This window comes from Hippopotamus amphibius, unplaced genomic scaffold, assembly GCF_030028045.1.
Source record: "Hippopotamus amphibius kiboko isolate mHipAmp2 unplaced genomic scaffold, mHipAmp2.hap2 H_1, whole genome shotgun sequence".
NCBI classification, from domain to species: domain Eukaryota; kingdom Metazoa; phylum Chordata; class Mammalia; order Artiodactyla; family Hippopotamidae; genus Hippopotamus; species Hippopotamus amphibius.
Genome location: NW_026648280.1, coordinates 2,730,347 through 2,740,794, shown reverse-complemented (window position 1 = coordinate 2,740,794; position 10,448 = coordinate 2,730,347). Strand labels below are relative to the sequence as shown.

Below are 10,448 nucleotides of genomic sequence, written 5' to 3'. Positions count from 1 at the left end.
GCTTTTGCATTCTTCGTTTGCACCTGGCAACTTCCGTGTGGCGTCTTAGATCCCTCAGGGGTCTGCATGGAGGCTGAATGGGGAGGGAATGACCAGAGGTCCTTCCACTAGGTTATTAGGATAAGGACGCAGAGCAGACAGATAGCAGACCCTGCCAAGTAACTGGCCCCCTGACTCGGGTTGGGTGGTGCCAGGGACAAGGCCATTTCCCGGGTTTCCAGGGAAGCGGGGGAATGGGGCTCTGACCTGGGTTGGGACATGTGAGGCTCCTTGTGTCTTGGAGTCAGGCATAGCCATGGGGTTTCAGACCCTCCTCAACCATGCAGAAATGTAGAGGTTCAGGCCAGGCCAGGCCCCAAAGAGGCAAACAGTCATTCTCACATGACACCCAGAGGGAGCCTGTGAAAACCCAAGTCAGATTTCATCCCTTCCCTGCTCAAAACCCTCCCTGTGTCACTCACAGGAAAAAACAGTCTGCACAGTGGCCTGCTAGGCCCACAGGATACAGCCCCTGTCACTCTCCACTCTCTTCTGCCCCTCAGCTCCATCCTGGCCACTCAGGCCTCCTCAGGGCCTTTGCACGTGCTGTTCCCTCGCTGAACATGCTCTTCCCCAGAGAGCCTCATGGCTCACTCTGCCCCCTCCCCAGGTCTTATTTACTTTTTTAATGACTTTCCCATTTTTTTTTACTTATTTATTTTTATTTTCTGGCCATGCTGCATGGCTTGTGGGATCTTAGTTCCCCGACCAGGGGTTGAACCTGTGTCTCCTGCAGTGGAAATATGGAGTCTTTTTTTTTTTTTTCTAATATTGTTGATTGGTTGATTGATTGCTGTGTTGGGTCTTCGTTGCTGCACATGGGCTTTGTCTAGTTGTGGTGAGTAGGGGCTACTCTTCATTGTGGTGCACGGGCTCCTCATTGCCGGGGCTTCTCTTGTTGTGGAGCACCAGCTCTAGGTGCGTGGGCTTCAGTAGTTGTGGCTCATAGGCTTAGTTGCTCCCCGGCATGTGGGATCTTCCTGAAGCAGGGAACGAAGCCGTGTCCCCTGCATTGGCAGGCGGATTCTTTACTGTGCCACCAGGGAAGTCCCGGAAGCATGGAGTCTTAACCACTGGACCACCAGGTAAGTCCCCCCCAGGGAAGTCCCCCCAGGTTTTGTTTTGAATCCCGTGTTCTCCATGAGGCCTTCACTGACCACTCCATTTACTGTAATTTTTTTTTGCGATATTATTCATGTACCATAAAACTATTTCAAAGTGTACAATTGAGTGTTTTTAGTATCTTCACAAAGTCATGCAACCATCACCACTGTCTTAATTACAGAACATTTTCATAACCCCCAAAAGAAACCCCAGAGCCATTAGCAGTCACTCCCATTTCCCCCTCCATCCAGCCCCTGGCAACCACTAGCCTACCTTATGTATGAATCTACCTATTCTAGACATTGTATAAAAATGGAATCATAGAATATGTGGCTTTTCATGTCAGGCTTTTTTTACTTAGCTCCAAGCCCAGTTCCACTTTGTCGAAACAAACCTTTCTCCTTGCATGTGCCTCCTGTACTTCACGGTTTTCTTTACACCAGGGTTTCTTCACCTCAGCAGTACTGATGTTCTGTCCTGGGGTGGGGAATGGGGCTGTCCTGTGCACTGTAGGACCCCTGGTCTCCACCCACTGGATGTCACAGCACCCTCACTCCCAGTTGTGACAACCGGAAGTGTCTCCAGACATTGCCAAGGTGTCCTCCAGGGGGCAAGACTCTCCCTGGTTGAGATCTGCTGATTTACATCAACTCACTTGTTTTTGCTTAGATCCATTTATTGATAAGGAAACTTGACAGCATCCACCAAAACATAAAAACAGGCAGAAAAAGAAGGGAACTCTAAGCATAAATTCCTGGACAGACTCCTTTGGCTGAATTGTGCTTGACGATGTTGAAAGCAGAGGCTCCGGGCTGAGGCCTGCCCTGGCTCTGATAAGAGGGAGCGGGGCAAGAGTGGAAATTTCAAAGACCTCTCAGTGCCTCATGGAGACTTCATTTCCTGCTTGCTGCTGTAGCAAATTACCACTAACTTAATGCATGTTTATTTTTTTAATTAATTAATTTCTTTACTTTTGGCTGTGTTGGGTCTTTGTTGCTGCACACGGGCTTTCTCTAGCTGCAGCGGGTGGGGGCTACTCTTCGTTGCAGTGCACGGGCTTCTCATTGCAGTGGCTTCTCTTGTTGTGGAGCATGGGCTCTAAGCGTGCAGGCTTCAGTAGCTGTGGCATGCCAGCTCCAGAGTGCAGACTCAGTAGTTGTGGCGCACAGGCTTATTTGCTCTGCGGCACGTGGGATCTCCCTGGACCAGGGCTCGAACTTGCGTCTTCTGCATTGGCAGGCGGATTCTTAACCACTGCACCACCAGGGAAGTCCCAACGCATGTTTATTATCTTACAGTTCTGGAGGTCAGAAGTCCAAAGTGAGTCTTAGGGGCTAAAATCAAGGTTAGGCAGGGCTGCGTTCCTCCTGGAGGCTCCTTGCCTTTTCCAGCTTCCAGAGGCAGCTCGAATTCCTTACTCCTGTGGCCATGTCACTCTGACCTCTGTTTCTGTCATCACACCTCCTCCTCCTCTGACTCTGGCTCTCCGCCCTCCCTCTTATAAGGAGCATTGTGACATTTAGGGCCCAGCTGCATGAGCCAGGACTCTCTCCCTATCTCCTGATCTCTCGTCACAGCTGCAAAGTCCCTTTTGCCATGTGAGGTGGCACATTCACAGACTCCGGGGATAGGGACATGGACCTCTTTGGGGTCCATAATTCTGTCCACCACACATATACATTGCACTCTAAACCCTGGTCAGCAGGCAGTTCCCATCATGGGGCTGGCATAGCCACCAAATGGCCAGCATTGGGTGTGGCTTGTCAGAGGGGCAGTCTGGAAGCATGTGCAGGGCAGCTGGTAAAGGGGATGGATCTGAAGGAAGCAGAGGTCAGCTGGGGGCCAGTGGTCAGACAGGTGAGAGAGGACAGTGGAGGGGAGGGGAGGCACCAAGCCTGGAGAAACAGTTACCCCCTGACCACCTCACCCGCTGAGCTGGCTGCCTTCAGCTCTAGCTGCAACTCCTTTCTTTATGTCCTCCCCTTTTTACAGCTTTCCAGGCCCTTGAGGAAATCTGGCCAGGCCATCCGGGAGGCCTCAGCCACTGGGGATTGCTTTCATGGCTCCTGGCACCTTTTCCCCTCTTGGGAACTGCCAGCTTCTCCATTTCTCAGCTCTTCCAAGTCCTGCAAGCAGGACTCAAAGCTGGAGGCTGGCCCCAGTACACTGAGCAGCCTGAATCCCAATGGGCTGCCCTGGGACGTCAGGGGGGGCTGAGGTGGAGCCTAGGACCCCAGCAGAGGACACAGCTGAGAGGCCCCCCTCTCAGAAGGGAAGCCTGCGTGGAGAGGTGGTGGGTGGCAGGACCGCGGCAGGACCTCAGTAGGAGCTCCAGTCCAGGGACCTGACATTTCAAGGGACCCCGTGTGGGAGCCCCACTTCCTCTCCAGTGCCCTATGTAACCAGGGGTCCTGCTCCTAACCACTCCACCCTTGCCCCAGAAGTGGACTGAGGTGCTTTTGTGGTGCTGCTCCCAGCATAAGCCCTGGAGGCCAGGGGGTGGAGGGTGGGGAGAGGGATGGAGGTCATCTTCGGCAACAAGCTTCTGTGAAAGCAGACCCTGCAGCAGCCCCACCCGAGCAAGCCCCCCACACAGGCGCACGCCTTCAGTTGGGGTTCCAACCTCCATGCCTGCCTGACAGCAACAAGGTCTTTGGTGGGCGGGCCTGCAGCAGCACCAAATAATTCACTCCAGGGAGTGGCCCTTTGTGTACCAGAGCAGGGGGTCCTTTTGCAAGACCTCGAAGCTCCTCCAGCAGCAATGCACCCGCAGGCATGAGAGGTCCCCATTTTGTAAGCCTCTTGAGCCCTAAGAGACCCAGCAGCGAGAAACCCCAAGGGGTGTATCCGTCTTCAGCCGGTAGTGGAGCCCGCCCACTCCCCGGTGCGCCGACACACCACCCCCCTTTCTCTGCAGCAACCCTGGCGAGGCCTTCGTGTTCCACCAGGGTAGGCACATGGGCAAGCGGCCTTCCGAGTGCCCTTCAGCCACCGCTCCAACCATACTGAGAGTGGTAAGGCCCACCAGCAGCTTCAACCAAGCCCTGACACTGCCCCTGGGCAGGGAGACAGACCTCACCGAGACGGGGCGTTCGATGTCCAGACACCCAGAGGATGGAGAAGGGGACACACAGTGGGAGCAGACCGCTGGGGCCGTCACAGCCTCTTGCTGAGTGCCGCACGTGAGCCGCATCGACTAACTACGTCACATGTGTCTGTCTGGTTGTGGTGCAGGAGCCACGGGACAGGTGGGCACCAGATGCGGGTGTCACAGTGGGCGGGGGGCTGACCAGCGCATCCCACCCAGGAGAGCAAGCAGGCTCAGCGCCACCTTTGGGGCCCCGGGGGCCGCGGTTCTGGAACGCGGCTGCACGTACTAGAATCTGCCCTGGAGCTTTCACGCCCAGATGCTCAAGCCCCACTCGGAGAGATTCTGACTTCAGCTCTGGCGAGAGACGTGCTCACCGGGACGTTTCAGAGCCGCCCAGGTGTTTCCCACGCGTGACCTTCCCATGCCTTTCCCGGTCTGGATACCCTAGAAGCCTGACTGGGGGAAAGGGCTGTTAAGCTTCGTCCTCGCCACTCAGCAGCTTTCTCCCGGCGGGGCGGACCCGACGGCCGCGTCCGGGACGCCATCTCCTTGGCGACGACGCAGGCACGCCTCGCGGGCCTCGGTTACCACGACAACCGGAGTCCTGGGGCGGACGGAGAGCCGGGTGCGGCGGGACTACGCTTCCCAGCAGCCCCCGCGAGGGCTCCCTCCGGCCCTTGAGGCGGCACCCACCCTTCAGAGCCGCGGCCCGGACGAGGAGGAGGAGGGTGGAAGGCTCCGCGCTGCGTGCGGGACAGGGACCTGGGGACCCGTGCCGGCCGCCCCCAGCAAGTAGGTGCCGTCCTGCGCGTACCCGCGACCCCAGGCTGCGAGGCGGGGGCCTCGGCGGAGGCCTGACCCGCACACTTCCGGTCCTCACGCTCAGGGTCCGGGCTGGCCGCCGCACCTCGGTCCTTCAGTTCCGGGCGGGTCTGTCCGCTGTAGCTCTGGCTCCCGCGTCCCCATCCCGATCGTGGAGACTGAGGCCCACGAAAGGAGGCACCACCGGGAGGACAGGCATAGGAGGGAGTTTAGCCCGCACTCAGAGGACACTCCTGCCCTACTGTGTGTCATGCACTGCCTTCGCATTGGATGTACGGTGCAGACTAGGACAGACGCGCTAGGATTTGCGTTCTCTGGGGCTGTCGGGAGGGTGAGGTCGGCTCCTGATTCAGGGTGGTGGAGCCGCCCCGGGCTCGGCACGGCATCTGTGCCCTCCGCACCTCAAAGCTGCCTCTGTGGACTTCCCTGAAAACCCTCTTATCAGCCTCAGTCGGCCATGTCCAAGTTCTGAGGACGTCCAGCCTCACTAATCTCCTTTCCGTGGGCTGTTGCCATGCGGTTTTGCAGGACTCGGCTCGAGTCACGTTAACCTCTCAGCAGCACCCCCCCGCCCCCGCCCGAAGGTGGCTGCCTCGTGTCCTCTTCCCATTCACCAGCAGCCCCGGGGACAGTTAGAAAAGCTGGGCAGCACTCAGGGTGGAGGTCATGGTCACCCAGGGCAGATGGGAGTTTACTCTCAGAACACCTGGGACAGCTGCCGTTCGGAGTTAGGGACAGGCTCCTGGCAGCCCTTGCTGAGGGCTGGGTCTATGGCCAGAAGGTCATCCAGGTACAGGTAAGGTAGTTCGATGGTGCAGGCTAGGAGCAGGACAGCAGACGCAGAGAGACGCAGCCGTGGTCTGCAGATTCCATCTGCGGTGTCTGGTGCTGGGAAGCAGGTTTTTGTCACAGCAGACGGGTAGAGGAGCCACCTGTGGAATCAGAGTGTCTGGGGACAGTTCTGGAGGTGCCCTGTGCACATGGCTATTCGATGCCCTCAGCCCCTGCTTGCTGTGAGTTCAGGGTCCCTTCCTGTAAGACGGGGGCTTCTGCTTCCTGGGACCACCCAGTCTTCCCTGACCCTCTTGTCTCGGCACTGAGCAGTCATCTGACTCTGCATCCCCAGGGATCAAGCGAGCCCCCTATGCAACCCACCCATCCTGTCGAGGGTGCCGGGCCAGTCTCTGCATTGGTTTCCTGTGGCTACTACAGATTACAACTTACTGGGCAGCTTCAAACAACGGAACTTTATTCTCTCAGTTCTGTAGGCCGGAAGTAGGAAATCACGGTGTTGGCAGGGCCGTACCCTCAGCAGGCTCTGAGGCAGAAACCACCCCGCACATCTGTCCCGGCTTCTGGTGGTTCCGTGTGTTCCTTGGCTTGCAGCTGCCGCACTCCAGTCTTGGCCTCTTCCTCTCCTTTGTCTGCCTCCCTCTTACAGGGATTCTGTCCTTGGATGTGGAGGCCACCCCAGGAATTCAAGATGATCTCATCTCAGGGTCCTTTTTTTTTTTTTTTTTCTGGCCACACCCAGCGGCATGTGGCATGTCACTGACGGGGGACTGAACCCGCACCCCCTGCGGTGGACGCGTGCAGTCTTAACCACTGGACCACCAGGGACGTCCTCAAGATCCTTAAGTACCCCTGCAAATACGCTCTCCCCAGTTAAGGCCCCATTCGCAGGTCCCAGGGATTCGGGTGCGGACATCTCTTTGGGGTGGAGGTGCCGCTCAACGCACTACGGCCTCCGTCAGTGGCCGCTGCTCAGTCCTGGGTGGCCGCGTGTCCTCTGATCTCATGGCGATTGGCGGTCTTGTGTCGCCCAGGCTGCCCCCGGCATCTTCTCCCATCCTGTGGCTCCTCGGCCTCCAGGTTCCTGGGGGCCCAGGACGTCACACGGGGGTGTGGGGTGGGGGGTGGGGGGGTGGCCTGAGGCCCTGCTCTGGCTGCCAGTCGTTGTGAAAACCGGTTTGCCAGGCCCGCAGCCACGACCCCACGGGGGCAGCAGTCCCTGGAAGCCTGGTGGCCGGTCCCAGTGCCCTCACTCCAGCCCAGGAGCGGCTGCTGGGGGATAAGGCTTCGCGAGGGCTGGGGGTGGTGGTGGTGAGTGCAGGGCGCCGACCTCCCTGCCGTAGCCCTTCCGGGAAGGCAGGGCTCCAGGGCGTCGGGACAAAGGTCGAATCCAGGCCTCAGGAGGCTCCGCTACAGCAACAATCAGTAACTATGCAGAATGAAGAAACTAAATTAATAATAAAGACTTGAAATACCAAATATATAAGAACAGCAAACAATAATGAATGAAGAACATTATAACAAACAATAAAGGGATATAAATGGAAAATAATAATTACAATTTTTAAAATAAAAACAAGGGACGTCCCCGGTGGTGCAGTGGCTAAGAAGCCCCCTGACAATGCAGGGGACACAGGTTCTATCCCTGGTCTGGGAAGAGTCCACATTCCGAGGACCAGCTAAGCCTGTGCGCCACCACTACTGAATCTGCAGTCTAGATCCCGAGAGCCACAACTATGGAAGCCCTCATGCCTAGAGCCTGTGGTCTGAAAGAAGAGAAGCCACCCCAATGAGAAGCCCACGCACCACAACAAAGAGTAGCCCCCGCTCACCACAACTGGAGAAAGCCTGCACGCAGCAACAAAGAGCAACACAGCCAATAAAAATACATACATACATACATACACACATACATACATAAATTTATTTAAAAAATAAAAATAAAATAAAAATAAAGCGGGGACTTCCCTCGCAGTCTGAACTGCAGGGGGCACGGGTTAGGATCCCCGGTTGGGGAACTAAGATCCCCCATGCTGCACGGGGGGATAAATAAATAAACTAAATAAATAAATCTAAATCAAATAAATACTAAGCCAAGTAATATAACAAATAACAACAAATTTAAATAATAGAATGGAATCATAGCAAATAAAATTACCAGCAAGTAATGAAATGATTATAGTGAAGATAATTAATAGAGAGAAAGGATAAAACACTAAATATTAAAAATAGATAATGCAATTAATGACAATAAATTAATAATAAAAGTAATAAAATAATAAATGTTCGAAACAGTATAAATAACAAATACTTTAAAGTAAAAAATGAATATTTAAATGGATGGTTTGTTTCTAAATAACAACTAATAATTGATAATAAAATAATAAATGATAAAATAAAAATAAGTAATAAAATTATGAGGTACCGACTGCTGTGGTTGCAGTGTTCTGCGTGTGGACTTGGCAGTAGGTGGTGCTACTATCACTTCCACGTTAGTCGTGAAGGAAATGAGGTGGGGGCCTGTCCTCCTGGCACCTCCCCCCAACAGCCGAACAGTACTGGGATCCCCACGCACCTTGGGGCAGCTGAAGTCCGTGGGCAGGGCCCAGGCCTACCCCAAGCCCCGCGTGGGCCCACCCAATGTGCGACATTGGACATGTGCCGGCCAAGGTGGGTTTCGCCTGTGTCTCGATTTTCTGCACTCGGCACCATGCGGGCCTCCTGAAAGCGCATCCTGGCTCTCGCCTCGAGCTGTGGTTCCTTCTCCATAGCTGGTTAATTCCACAGTGTGTGACCCACCATGGATCTGGAGACACATTTGCACCCAGGACATTCAGTTCAGACCTGCACTTCCCACCCTGACCCTGGCCCCGTGCTCAGATTGTGGACAGTTGTCTGAGCTGCCCATAGTCATTCGTGTGGCTGTGAGCCACTGGGGAGAGGCCAGGCCTCATGGTCCCCAGTGGGCTCCCCCTCTCCCTAAGACACAGCCCAATGGGAGAGAGTAGGAGGCGTGAGGACTGGTGTTCTCATTCTGGACCCCTGAAGAGGTCTGGTCATCCCACTCCTGGAGGTCTGGTCCTCACCTTGGGTGTGCAGTCCCAGATCTCCTGCTTGCCGAGGGCCCGTGAAAACCTCCCAGCTCTCACTCCTCACCCATGCGTCCCACAAGCTTGCACTGAGCATCTCCTGTGTGCCAGACAGAGAGAACACTGGGACAATGTCCATCCAGGCTGGTCAGGCAGATGGAGGTGCTGGGAAGGACACACATCCCGAGGACATGCAGAGACTGGGGCAGAGGGGCCACGTGGCACTGGCGGCTCAGGGAAGGCTTCTTGGGGAGGCTGAGCCCTGAGGGTCACTGGGGGAGGAGCCTCCAGGCAGAGGGAAGAGACAGTGAAGGCTGGGAGGCAGGATGAGCGGAGAGGAAACCAGGATGCTAGGAGTGGGGGAGGCACACGACACTGAGCACACAGCGGTAGCTGCCTCAATTTTATTACTTATTTTACTTTATCATTTATTATCATGGATTATTAATTCTTATTTATAAAAAGGTCATCAATTTACATACTCATTTATACTTTCAGCTATTTTATTTTTTTTGGTCCGGCCGTGCAGCCTGCAGGATCTTAGTTCCTAAAGCAAGGATCAAACCTGTGCCCCCTGCAATGGAAGCAAGGAGTCCTAACCACTGGACGGCCAGGGAATTCCCACTTTAATGTATTTTTTATTTATTATACTATTTCTATAATTTATTATTTTATTACTTTTATTATTAATTTGTTGTCATTAATTGCATTATCTATTTTTAATATTTAGTGTTTTATCCTTATTCTCATCATTATTTTCAGTCTAATCATTTTATTACGTCCTGGTAATTTTATTTGCTAACTATGATTCCATTCTATTATTTGAAGATATTTGCTATAATTTACTACAAAATCATTTTATTATTTGTTTTCTTCATTTATTATTTACTGTTTTTACATCATTTATTTTGTTAATTTTACTCTTTATTATTAATTTAGTTTATTCATTCTGCATAGTTATTGATTGTTGCTGTAGCGGAGACTCCTGAGGCCTGGATTCGACCTTTGTCCCGACCCCTGGAGCCCTGCCTTCCCGGAAGGGCTACGGCAGGGAGGTCAGTGCCCTCCCCACCCCTGCCCCACTCCCACACCCCCAGGGTGCCCTGGCTGCGCCCATCACCCAGCAGACACTCCTGGGCTGGGGTGAGGCTGATCATGTCCGCACGGGCAGCCCTCCTGCTGCTGTGGGGTGAGGCATCTGCCCTGCGGTCCCCGGGGCCAGGAATGGGGGGGGGCAGATAACAGCCATTGGGCCTCACAGGTGGGTCTCTGCAGGTCTCGCCCTGAGCCCAGTGAGCGAGGAGGCTGTAGGTAAGTGGGCCAGGCATGGACATGGTGGGGGCTGTGGGGTGAGCCCCTGTCTGGGCACCTCACTCCGACCCCCGTCCCCACCCAGTCTTCGACCCGAGGCCAACCCTGTGGGCAGAGGCTGAATCGCTGCTGGAACCCTGGGCCAGCGTGACACTGACATGCGAGGGCCCCCTGAAGGCCCAGGAGTTCCAACTCTTCAA

The 10,448-nt window shown here is 54.5% G+C and overlaps 2 long non-coding RNA genes across 2 annotated transcripts; both read left to right on the top strand.

Annotated features, from left to right (window-relative positions):
- The first annotated feature begins 221 nt into the window (after nt 1–221).
- On the top strand, nt 222–6,999 carry LOC130842930 (uncharacterized). The gene is made up of 3 exons (XR_009050639.1): nt 222–1,124; nt 4,061–5,026; nt 6,498–6,999. It is a non-coding gene; the product is annotated as an uncharacterized LOC130842930 (long non-coding RNA).
- A 2,895-nt stretch (nt 7,000–9,894) lies between these two features.
- LOC130842932 (uncharacterized) lies at nt 9,895–10,398 on the top strand. The gene is made up of 3 exons (XR_009050642.1): nt 9,895–9,992; nt 10,213–10,248; nt 10,334–10,398. It is a non-coding gene; the product is annotated as an uncharacterized LOC130842932 (long non-coding RNA).
- Nucleotides 10,399–10,448: the final 50 nt, after the last annotated feature.